The following is a 12995-nucleotide window of genomic DNA, read 5'->3' on the forward strand; positions in this document are numbered from 1 at the left end:
AAAAAACATATCACAAGAAGGGTTGTAATTCACCACAACACGTAAGGGCACTGATATCTGTACACCCATCGTATTCCAGGAAATATCTTGATTCCCAACTACCGACGTTCCCTGAACTCCGAGACATCCCTTCGTTCCCAAACAACGTCTAATATCATATAACTCTATCAGCTAAATCCAGCAAATAGTTACCGCAGGTTATCTGGCCATGCTTGGGAAAAGCATCTTAAATTTCAGCGAAGGGGAAGTCTGCTCGATTCGAGCTATGATCTGAATCGCCTGCCTGTTTAGCAACAACCTATTTTCGAGAGACTGTTCCTGCAGCTGGGTGTGACTGATGGTAGCCGTGTCCGTGTTTGTCTCCGTCTCCCTTCTTCCCCAGTCATTGTGCTGTGCATATACCATTTTCCCTTTGATGTTACCCAACATTTTTGCAGGTAACTGTCAAGTTCCTGGGGTGGGATTCTCCCCCACCCGGCGGGGCGGGGGGCCCCGGCGTAATGGAGTGGCGGGAACCACTTCGGTGTCGGGCAGCCCCAAAGGTGCAGACGTCTCCGCACCTTTAGGGGCCACACCCTCACCTTGAGGGGCTAGGCCCGTGCCGGAGTGGTTTCCACTCCGCCGGCTGGCGAGAAAGGCCTCCGCCGGGCGACGCATGCGCGGGAGTGTCAGTGGCTCCTGACGTCATTCCCGCGCATGCGCAGGGGAGGGGGTCTCTTCCACCATGAAGACCATGGCGAAGCCGGAAGAAAAAGTGTGCCCCCACGGCGCAGGCCCGCCCGCGGATCGGTGGGCCCCGATCGCAGGCCAGGCCACCGTGGGGGCACCCCCCGGGGCCAGATCGTCCCGCGCCCCCCTCCCCAGGATCCCGGAGCCTGCCCGCGCCGCCTTGTCCCGCCGTTCAAAAGGTAGTTTAATCCACGCTGACGCGACAGGCATTCCAGCAGCGGGACTTCGGCCCATCGCGGGCTGGAGAAGCGGCGGGGGTGGGCCCGACGACCGGAGCGGCACGATTCCTGCCCCCGCCGATCGGCGCGGCACGCCGGGTCGGAGAATCGCCGGGGGCTGGCGTGAATCCTGCCCCGCCGTGACCCGAAATCTCCGCCACCAGAGATTCGGCCGGGGCGGGAATCGCCCCGCGCCGGTCAGCGGGCCCACCCCCGCCGATTCTCCGGCCCGCGATGGGCCGAAGTCCCGCTGCTGGAATGCCAGTCCCACCAGCGTGGATTAAAACACCTTTTGAACGGCGGGACAAGGCGGCGCGGGCAGGCTCCGGGATCCTGGGGGGGACGCGGGGCGATGTGGTCCCGGGGGGTGCCCCCACGGTGGCCTGGCCTGCGATCGGGGCCCACCGATCCGCGGGTGGGCCTGTGCGGTGGGGGCACTCTTTTTCTCCCGCCTTCGCCATGGCCTTCACTATGGCAGAGGCGGAAGAGACCCCCTCCCCTGCGCATGCGCGGGGATGACGTCAGCAGACGCTAACGCACCCGCGCATGCGCGGACCCGCGTCGCCTGGCGAAGACCATTCGGCCCCGGCTGGCCTTTCCCGCCAGCCGGCGGAGCGGAAACTGCTCCGGCACGGGCCTAGCCCCTCAAGGTGAGGGTGTGGCCCCTAAAGGTGCGGAGACGTCCGTACCTTTGGGGCGGCCCGACGCCGGAGTGGTTCCCGCCACACCATCCCGCCGGGACCCCCCGCTCTGCCGGGTAGAGGAGAATCCCGCCCTGCTCTCTCCAGTTTCAAGTTACCTTTTCCATACCCCCATCGTTTTCCTCCAGTCGCCCAGCTGAACACTTGATTTTCTCACCGACATTCTAATTCACAACTTCAGACATCTCCCTGTTTCATTTTCTTTAATCCCTTTTTTTATTTTTTAAACTTAACTTCCCCCAATTTCTAACACCTTATATGGATTGAATTATCTGTAGAGGGTGAAGATATGTTCGAAACTTCCTTAATCATCAATGCACTGGGGCTGGTTTAGCACTGGGCTAAATCGCTGGCTTTTAAAGCAGACCAAGGCAGGCCAGCAGCACGGTTCAATTCCCGTAACAGCCTCCCCGAACAGGCGCCGGAATGCGGCGACTAGGGGCTTTTCACAGTAACTTCATTTGAAGCCTACTTGTGACAATAAGCGATTTTCATTTCATTTCATTTATCACTCATCTCCCACTTCTCTTCTCTCTCACCTAATCGGTTTCCTCAGATATCAATCCCTATGAAGTGTGTGTGTCCCTCTTTCCCTGCCCCAAATGCGCTCCGGTGGGTTCTCAAGAATTGATTCTTCATTCGTCTAAACTTTTCAACAAATAATAGCAAATACGTCTTCTGAGTTCTCAATGCACCATCTGTTAGCTCATCCATTCGACCGCATGTGGACCTTTAGGAAAAGCGCTGGCCGAGGGCAACCAGGGCTGGCGATCCTGGCTGGTCGTATTCCTGGAGTTGACATTTTACCACCTCGCTCTTCCCCCCCGACACTCGCCTGCCGTTGATCACCCAGCATGCCCACCATCGAGGAGCCATGTCTTCCTGTGGCCAATCAGAGAGCAGATAGCCTCTTCAGAGCTCATTTGGATGATCTTTGAGCATCAAGACAATTTTGGTGAAAGATGGAGTGGAAAATCACAAGAAGGGGGTAATTGGTTGGGTAGGCTAACTATACTAGTGATCTCTTCCTTGGAAGGACCCCCCCCTCAAGCTATATATAACCAATTCTCTCTCTCTCTAAGGGAGACAATTGGTTATATATAGCTTGAGGGAGAGAGTTACCTATGGTCTTTCTAATCACCCATCATACCTTCCCTTCAGGCATAACTGTAGGTAAGGTTGCAAGCGGAACAACAGGTTCATCTCCCTCTTTTTCTCTCCCTCTCTTCAGGTATCATGTCCTGAGAGGATGTTGGTGACCATTGGCCTCCATCTTAATCTTCCTCTGGAGGTGTGGATCATCTTCATTGATGGTACCTACATCTAGTTTTCAAGGCGCGTTGGAAAGATCGTTCTCTGTCTACCTCGACCTCTTTTACCATCAATCCTTCCAAATGCATTGGACTTTCTAAATTGCGATTGCTGCGTGCACAAGAGATTCCAGCTATCTCCCCCTTTCTTGGTCAGCAGGGTACTGTTTGTCTCAGACTTTGCTGGAACTTTATGTTCTTGGTAACAGCATCAGTCTGTATTATAGTCTTCCCCACACCCCACTAGTGACGACATCTCCAAAGTAGTTTGTTGCCTGTGAAGTACTTTGTGATGTCCTCCAGTCGTAAAAGATGCTGTATAAATGCCCAATCGCTCTCCAACATCATCCAGCTGCACTCACCTGGCCAGACACACTCGCTTCTTGACTTGCTTCTACACCATTACCTCCGGTGTCCTCTAGGGACCTAGCCTTGATTCCCTCCTATTGCACATTTACATGTTACTCCTTGGAAATATCATTGGAAAATACAACGCCAGTTTTCACATGTAAACTGATTTGCCAGCAATTCCCTTACCTGTGTAAGGCACTTTCCCGATACCTCACAGTGTTATGGGCCACGATTTAGAGATCACCAAAGTATATCATGAAGTTCACCTGACCTACAACTGTTTATTGATTTTGGTTATGAGGAGCATAAGGGCCTACCTTTCAGGTGTTAGTCAACAGAAGCCTTCAGCACTTTTGAACAAATCAAAGTTTATTCTACGAATTCAGTTAACATTTCTATAAACATACACACAGTCAGCATTTTTATCAACTACAAGCATAAATACCCCACACAGCTACAGTTCTCTCTTTATATAACCCTTAATAACTTCCCTTTCTGCTGTTTCGACTCGATAACAACATCCAATAAAACCAAGAAAACCCCTTTTTACCAAAGCAGTCGGTTTGAATTCTTTACAGAAAACAGTTATTACTTTTCAATCATCAAGTGATTGGGACACCTTGTAACATGCAGAGCGAGAGAGAGAGAGACAAAAGAAACCTTCATTTTCTGAATCCAGCTTTCAACAGCGTAAACCGAAAGTAAACTCCAGTGCCACAGCCCATCTCCAGCTCAAAACGAAAGTAAAACCCAGAGCCACAGCCCAGCTCCAACTCAAAACAAAAGTAAAACCCAGAGCCACAGCCCATCTCCAGCTCAAAACGAAAGTGAAACTCAGAGCCACAGTCCAGCTCCACTACCACAATTACATCACTGAAGCCATGTGATAATACAAACATTTCTTAAAGGGACACTCGCATGACAATAGAAAATTCTGATGCTTGAAGTTTATCAATTTGAACTGAAAATTAACCTTTGCTAGGTTTGCTTTTAGGAGTTCATCATTTAGACAGTTCATGTGTTCCACTTTCCATTATTGATTCCCAATTGTTCTAATCAATTCTCTTTTCTCATTCGCAAAAACTTCTTTCATATGTAAAAGTTGAATTTCATTGTTGAGCAGATTTTCCTTCCATCACTTGTTATCTGAAATAGGTGTTTCACTTTTATCCTCAGTAGTTTTCAGAAGTTAGTCTGTTCCATACAGTTGTCACGGCATTTTGTCCCCACAAGCCAAATCATTACCTGGAATGAAATCCTTGCCTGCAATAGTTAATTTAGGAATGATTCCCACCATAGCAATTCCTTTTACAAAGTTACTTCTTAAATTAACTTAACACAAAGAGACAACTTCATCCCTTCCACTAATATCGTTTATTAATACTTTTTCTTTGTAATAAAAAAATATGGAACACAGATTATATCATCAGCCACTATCATTTATTGATCTGCCTCAGTATCTCTCAAACTTTTAAGTTGCTTACCTTTGTTGGACGACTAAGGAAACACTTCTCCCTTCAAATCTAAACCTCCAGCATCTCTAATAGCCTTTGCCAGTACTCAAAGAAAAATTCTCTGAACCAAAGCCTTTTATTCGTATATAAGGAGCAAGAGGGTAACTAGAGAAAGGATTGGCCCACTCAAAGACAAAAGAGGGAATTTATGCGTGGAGTCAGAGGAAACGGGTGAGATTCTTAATGAGTACTTTGCATCGGTATTCACCAAGGAGAGGGACATGACGGATGTTGAGGCTAGGGATGGATGTTTAAATACTCTAGGGCAAGTCGGCATCAGGAAGGGGGAGGTTTTGGGTATTCTAAAAGGCATTAAGGTGGACAAGTCCCCAGGCCCGGATGGGATCTATCCCAGGTTACTGAGGGAAGCTAGGGACGAAATAGCTGGGGCCTTAACAGATATCTTTGCAGCATCCTTGAACACGGGTGAGGTCCCGGAGGACTGGAGAATTGCTAATGTTGTCGCTTTGTTTAAGAAGGATAGCAGGGATAATCCAGGGAATTATAGACGTGTGAGCTTGACGTCAGTCAAGGCAAACTGTTGGAGAAGATACTGAGGGATAGGATCTATTCACATTTGGAAGAAAATAGACTTATCAGTAATAGGCAGCATGGTTTTGTGCAGGGAAGGTCATGTTTTACAAACCTAATAGAATTCTTCGAGCAAATGACAACGTTAATTGATGAGGGAAGGGCTGTAGATGTCATATACATGGACTTCAGTAAGGCGTTTGATAAAGTTTCCCATGGCAGGTTGATGGAAAAAGTGAAGTCGTATGGGGTTCAGGGTGTACTAGCTAGATTGATAAAGAACTGGCTGGGCAACAGGAGACAGTAGTGGTCGAAGGGAGTGTCTCAAAATGGAGAAAGGTGACTAGTGGTGTTCCACAGGGATCCGTGCTCGGACCACTGTTGTTTGTGATATACATAAATGATCTGGACGAAGGTATAGGTGGTCTGATTAGCAAGTTTGCAGATGATACTAAGATTGGTGGAGTTGCAGATAGCGAGGAGGACTGTCAGAGAATACAGCAAAATATAGATAGATTGGAGAGTAGGGCAGAGAAATGGCAGATGGAGTTCAATCCAGGCAAATGCGAGGTGATGCATTTTGGAAGATCTAATTCAAGAGCAGACTATACGGTCAATGGAAGATTCACGGGGAAAATTGATGTACAGAGAGATCTGCGAGTTCAGGTCCATTGTACCCTGAAGATGGCAACGCAGGTTGATAGAGTGGTCAAGAAGGCATACAGCATGCTTGCCTTCATCGGACGGGGTATTGAGTACAAGAGTCGTCAGGTCATGTTACAGGTGTATAGGACTTTGGTTAGGCCACATTTGGAATACTGCGTGCAGTTCTGGTCGCCACATTACCAGAAGGATGTGGATGCTTTAGAGAGGGTGCAGAGGAGGTTCACCAGGATGTTGCCTGGTATGGAGGGTGCTAGCTATGAAGAAAAGTTGAGTAGATTAGAATTGTTTTCGTTGGAAAGACGGAGGTTGAGGGGGGACCTGATTGAGGGCTTAAAATTATGAGAGGTATGGACAGGGTGGATAGCAACAAGCTTTTTCCAAGAGTGGGGGTGTCACTTACAAGGGGTCACGATTTCAAGGTGAGGGGGGAAAGTTTAAGGGAGATGTGTGTGGAAAGTTTTTTATGCAGAGGGTGGTGGGTGCCTGGAACGCTTTGCCAGCGCATGTGGTAGAGGCGGACACGATAGCATCATTTAAGATGCATCTAGACAGATATATGAACGGGTGGGGAACAGAGGGAAGTAGATCCTTGGAAAATAGGCGACGGGTTTAGAAAAAGGATCTGGATCGGCGCAGGCTGGGAGGGCTGAAGGGCCTGTTCCTATGCTGTAATTTTCTTTGTTCTTTGTTCTATTTTGAACCGCATCCCTGTTTCTTGTAGATTCTGATGGAGCACATTTCACCTGTACCACTGCCACAGTTCTGCCAGCTACTTAGTTTTCAGGTGCCGCCTTTCCTACCATCTCAATTGGTTTACCATTTAGTTTACAGCAATCTGCCCCAATATGTCCAGCTTTATTACAATGTGGAAACATTTAGGTCTATGACTGCCCCTTCCATCCTCAGCACTTCCCTTTCTGTTCTGTGGTGATATCTTTTGACCATTCCCAGCTGTTTCTTCCCTTTCTTGGCTACTTGTTTTCCTTTCTCCCTCTCACCTTCTATCCATCTCAGGTTTATAAGGAAGACGGGAAAAAAAGGTTCAGTTCTATGGAAGAGCTCGTAGTTGTAGCTTCGCTCTGCTGCCTGCCTAGATTTCATAGAATTTCATAGAATTTACAGTGCAGAAGGAGGCCATTTGGCCCATCGAGTCTGCACCGGCTCTTGGAAAGAACACCCTACCCAAGGTCCACACCTCCACCTATCCCATAACCAGTAACCCTCCCCAACACTAAGGGCAATTTTGGACACTATGGGCAATTTATCATGGCCAATCCACCTAACCTGCACATCTTTGGACTGTGGGAGGAAACCGGAGCACCCGGAGGAAACCCACGCACACACGGGGCGAACGTGCAGACTCCGCACAGACAGTGACCCAAGCCGGGAATCGAACCTGGGAAGCAATTGTGCTATCCACAATGCTACCGTGCTGCCCTAACAGTTATAACTTTTTGATCCCCCACATGAGTTAACCTGAAGCTTTAAATGTGAATCACAGAATAATACGGTGCAGAAGAGGCCCTTCAGCCCATCGAGTCTGCACTGATGCATTGAAAACAGCTGACCTGTCTACGTAATCCCATTTACCAACACCTGACCTATAGCCTTGAATGTTATGACATGCCAAGTGGTCATCCAGGTACTTATTAAAGCATGTGACGAAACCGGCGTTCTTCAAAAATAATCACTTTGTTAAGAGATTCATATGTTCCCCCAACCTTCAATGTCCTTATCCAATGGTCAAAATTACTCTGCTATTACTTTCTCAAATTCAATATAGGTCTGTGCAGGGTGTTTTCTTGCATTTTGAAATTTCTGCCTTTATGCTTTAGGAATCAATTCATAGACACAAAGGAGAGCTTTCTTTATGGCATCATATACTACAGATACCTCTTCTGACAGAAATGTATACACCTCACTAGCCTGACTTACCAACTTGTTCTGTAATAGTAACATCCAAATTCCTTTCGACCATTTCATATATTTAGCTACCTGTTCAAATGAAATAAGAAATGCCTCCACATCCATTGCCTCAAATTTTGGAAGTTTGTGTGAATATAAACATTTCCCCACTGGGTTCTTGTCTAGAAATAGGTCCTCCTCACCTCCTCTTTTGCAACTGCCTACTTTTTAAGCTGGAATTCTCTGGACGGGATTCTCCGTCGGCCAACCGGAATCAGGAAACGCAATTGGCCAGCGAATGGCGCGTGATGCAAAAATCATGGCTGGTGCCGGGCGCCCAACAGAATGCCATGCTCTGGTACCTCAACAGCGGGGTCAGTGCATTCTACTACGCATGTACAGTAAATTACGTTGGCATTTCATTAGCAAGCATGAGCCGGTATTCTCCAGGGCCTCCGTGATGCTCCGCCTCCACCAAGAGGAATTAGTGTCGGCGTGTTTCACTTTTTCAAAGATTGGGAAACAGGCATCATGACTGCTGAGGGAGAGAGAGGGGGTGCAAAACGTGTCCAACATTACCGCTGCGAGCTGACAGTTATGCTGCTGGCCAGGGGGGGGGCATTCTGCCAGCACCGGGGGGGGGGGGGGGGGAGTAGCAGGGGTGGCAAGGAGGTGGGCTGTGGGGATGGGCACAGAACACCATTGCCGCAGCCTGCAAGTTAGCCATGCGGCTCTGCACTCCACTGACTGCCCACTGTCCCCCACAGGCCACCCACCCCCAGGTACCCTGTGGCCCCGGCTGACCCATCAACGAGATGGGTGCTCCAATGCAACCAGTGCCATCTTGTTGGCTGGGATGAGTGTGTGCAGGGAGTGGAGTGCTAATATGCATCTGCAGCTTGTCAGCCTCTCAAGTGGCAATCCCGGCCAATCCGACACCATTTTTAATTGGAATCGCTCTTGTTCCATGTGGTGCCGGTGCTGGTTAATTAATGATTCCGGGATTGCCCCGGGACCGGGACCAATTTTGCTGTCGTAGACGTCCACTGGTTCAATCCCGACATCAACATTTAGAGTGGGATTCTCCATTTAAGGGACCGATTGTCCCCTAAAACTCAGGTGTCCCCTAAGACGCTTGTCTTTGTTGCATTCCACTGTATCTAATTATCTAATTGAATTGCTGGAATTGTAATTCGATAACAGAGACGTTTCTCTGCAGTGTGGGAGGACAACAAGGTTGAGAGATCAAATCAGTGGGATAATGTGGAAAGTTACATTAATCATGTGAGAGAGGGAATTTAGACACAATCCATCCTTTTATTAAAAGTGCATTCCGTCCTCTCGCAAAATATCTTCTTTTTCCAATTGGGTCATCTTGCATTACCCACCATCCATCGCAAGAAGGCGGACAAGTCAGGTGACCGGGTATCCGTCCATATTTCCTCATCAGGAGGTGTGTGATTGGTCAGTTTAGGGTGATCCTGTCCTATTAGCTTTCGTCCGGGCCATTTCTATGGTAACGTTGGGGATTGGGAGCACGCTGACGCTATGTGCTAACGGAAGCTTCAATAAATCGCAGCACCAAATATTGCTTTCCTGTGGGGGAAGGTGCAGTGAAAATTACATCGTCCCCCAGTAATAACCCAACATCACGGGGCGTGAACGCATATACGGCTTCTTGTTTACATTGTTCCCAGATTGGAGAGTGTTTTCCTGACACTCTCCACTCCCACGCCGGTTGGGAGAATCGCCTGGGCCGCCAAAATTTCCGGGGACGCCGGTCCGATGCCCTCCCGCGATTCTCCCAAGCGGTGGGAACGGCCCAGGGCGATTCTCCGGCACCCCCGCTATTCTGAGGCCCGGATGGGCCGAGCGGCCAGGCCAAAAGGGCGGGTTCCCCACGCGCCGTCCACACCTGGGGCGAAATTCTCCGGAAATGGCGCGGTGTCCGCCGACTGGCGCCCAAAACGGCGCAAATCAGACGGGCATCGCGCCGCCCCAAAGGTGCGGAATGCTCTGCATCTTTGGGGGCCGAGCCCCAACCTTAAGGGGCTAGGTCGGCGGCAGACGAATTTCCACCCCGCCAGCTGGCGGAAAACGCCTTGTCGGCCGCGTAAAAGCGGCGCCGCATAACGGACGCCAACCCGCGCATGCGTGGTTGCCGTCCTCTGTAAGTCCACCCCGCAAGAAGATGGGGAACGGATCTTGCGGGGCCGCGGAAGGAAGGAGGTCCTCCTTCAGAGAGGACGGCCCGACGATCGGTGGGCACCGATCGCGGGCCACCCCACATTCCAGGTGAAGCCCGGTGCAGGATCCCCCTCGCCCCCCCGCAGGCCGCCCCCCAATGTTCACGCACCGCCCACGACTGCAGCGACCTGGGGCGAGATTCTCCGACCCCCCGCCGGGTCGGAGAATCGGCGAGGGCTGGCGTGGATCCCGCCCCCACCAGTTGCCGAAGTCTCCGGCACCGGATATTCGGCGGGGGCGGGAATCGCGTCGCGCCGGTTGGCGGGCCCCCCCGCGCGATTCTCCGGCCCGGATGGGCCAAAGTCCCGCCGCTAAAATGCCTGTCCCGCCGGCGTAAATTAAACCACCTACCTTACCGGCGGGTCAAGGCGGCGCGGGCGGGCTCCGGGGTCCTGGGGGGGCACGGGGCGATCTGGCCCCGGGGGGTGCTCCCACGGTGGCCTGGCCCGCGATCGGGGCCCACCGATCCGCGGGCGGGCCTGTGCCGTGGAGGCACTCTTTCTCTTCCACCTCTGCCACGGTCTCCACCATGGCGGAGGCAGAAGAGACACCCTCCACTGCGCATGTGCGGGAAAGGTAGGTGGTTTAATTTACGCCGGCGGGACAGGCATTTTACTGGCGGGACTTCGGCCCAGCCGGAGCCGGCGCGACGTGATTCCCGCCCCCGCCAAATATCCGGTGCCGGAGACTTCGGCAACTGGTGGGGGCGGGATTCACGCCAGCCCCCGGCGATTCTCCGACCTGGCGGGGGGTCGGAGAATCTCGCCCCTGGTCGCTGCAGTCGTGGGCGGTGCGTGAACGCTGGGGGGGGGCCTGCGGGGGGCGAGGGGGGATCCTGCACCGGGCTTCACCTGGAATGTGGGGTGGCCCGCGATCGGTGCCCACCGATCGTCGGGCCGTCCTCTCTGAAGGAGGACCTCCTTCCGCGGACCCGCAAGATCCGTCCCCCATCTTCTTGCGGGGCGGATTTAGAGAGGACGGCAACCACGCATGCGCGGATGACGTCCGTTATGCGGCGCCGGCCGCGTCATCTATGCGGCGCCGCTATTACGCGGGCGACAAGGCCTGGCGCGGGTAGATGACGCGGCCCCGATCCTGGCCCATTGTCAGGGCCTGAATCGGTCGGGACCGACGGCGTTCACGACGGCGCGGCCACTTCGGCGCGGGAGTGGAGAATCCCGCCCATGCTTCTCCCTCTAGGGTCCAGTATCTCCTGACAAACTCCCAGTTTGTGGTGATATTGTGACCTTGAACAAAATAAATGATGCTGTCCTGAGATTCACTCTGAGGCCTTGTGACAGGCAGCTAAAGTGCCCCGCCGGAGGTGGAAAGCATTTGTTTTTTAGGAAGCAGCAAAATAAATTTTGATTTCAGGGACACTGGGACGGTTTTGAGCATCAGATACTCTCTGAAGCTTTCCTTCACCTCACAGGAGGTGGCATTCGTGACATTGTGATCGAGCAAGCTCGCGTAAAACCACCATTTGCATGGATTTAAATCTCATTAGCAAGTTGGCACTGCATGCTGCACCCCACCCCCGTGATGCTCCACCCCTCCGGGAAGCCCCCCCCCACGATGCCCCACCCCCCCCGCGATGCCACAACCCCCCGCGATGCCCCAACCCACCCCCCGCGATGCCCCACCCCCCGCAATGCCCCACCCCTCCATGCTGCCCCACACCCCTGTGATGCCCCACCCCTCCGCGATGCCCCACCCCTCCCTGCTGCCCCACCCCCCCGTGATGCCCCACCCCCCGCAATACCCCACCCCTCCATGATGCCCCACCCCTCCGTGATGCCCCACCCCTCCATGATGCCCCACCCCTCTGCGATGCCCCACCCCTCCATGATACCCCACCCCTCCATGATACCCCACCCCTCCATGCCCCACCCCTCCAGGCTGCCCCACCCTCCATGCTGCCCCACCCCCCGTGAAGCTCCACCCATCTGCGATGCTCCACCCACCCCTCCGTGAAGCTCCAGCCCTCCGCGTTGCTCCACCCCCCGTGATGCCCCACCCCTCCGCGATGCCCCACCCCGCGTGATGCCCACCACTCCATGATGCCCCACCCCTCCGCGATGCCCCACCCCTCCGCAATGTTCCACCCCTCTGCGATGCTCCACCCCTCCGTGAAGCTCCAGCCCTCCGCGTTGCTCCAACCCCCGTGATGCCCCACCCCTCCGCGATGCCCCACCCCGCGTGATGCCCACCACTCCATGATGCCCCACCCCTCCGCGATGCCCCACCCCTCCGCAATGTTCCACCCCTCTGCGATGCTCCACCCCTCCGTGAAGCTCCAGCCCTCAGCGTTGCTCCACCCCCCACGATGCCCCACCCCTCCGCGATGCCCCACCCCGCGTGAAGCTCCAGCCCTCCGCGTTGCTCCACCCCCGTGATGTTCCACCCCTCTGCGATGCCCCACCCCTCCGCGATGCACCACCCCGTGTGTTGCCCACCACTCCATGATGCCCCACCCCTCCGCGATGCCCCAGCCCTCCATGATGCTCCACTCCTCCATGCTGCCCCACCCCCGTGAAGCTCCACCCCTCCAAGATGCTCCACCCCTCCATGCTGCCCCCCATGATGCCCCACCCCTCCGTGATGCCCCACCCCTCCGCGATGCCCCACCCCCGCGCGATGCCCACCCCTCCATGATGCCCCACCCCTCCGCGATGCCCCACCCCTCCATGATGCCCCACCCCTCCGCGATGCTCCACCCCTCCATGCTGCCCCACCCCCCGTGAAGCTCCACCCCTCTGCGATGCTCCACCCCTCCAAGATGCTCCACCCCTCCATGAAGCTCCACCCCTCCACGATGCCCCA

This window comes from Scyliorhinus torazame, chromosome 27 (genome assembly GCF_047496885.1).
Source record: "Scyliorhinus torazame isolate Kashiwa2021f chromosome 27, sScyTor2.1, whole genome shotgun sequence".
In the NCBI taxonomy this organism is placed as follows: domain Eukaryota; kingdom Metazoa; phylum Chordata; class Chondrichthyes; order Carcharhiniformes; family Scyliorhinidae; genus Scyliorhinus; species Scyliorhinus torazame.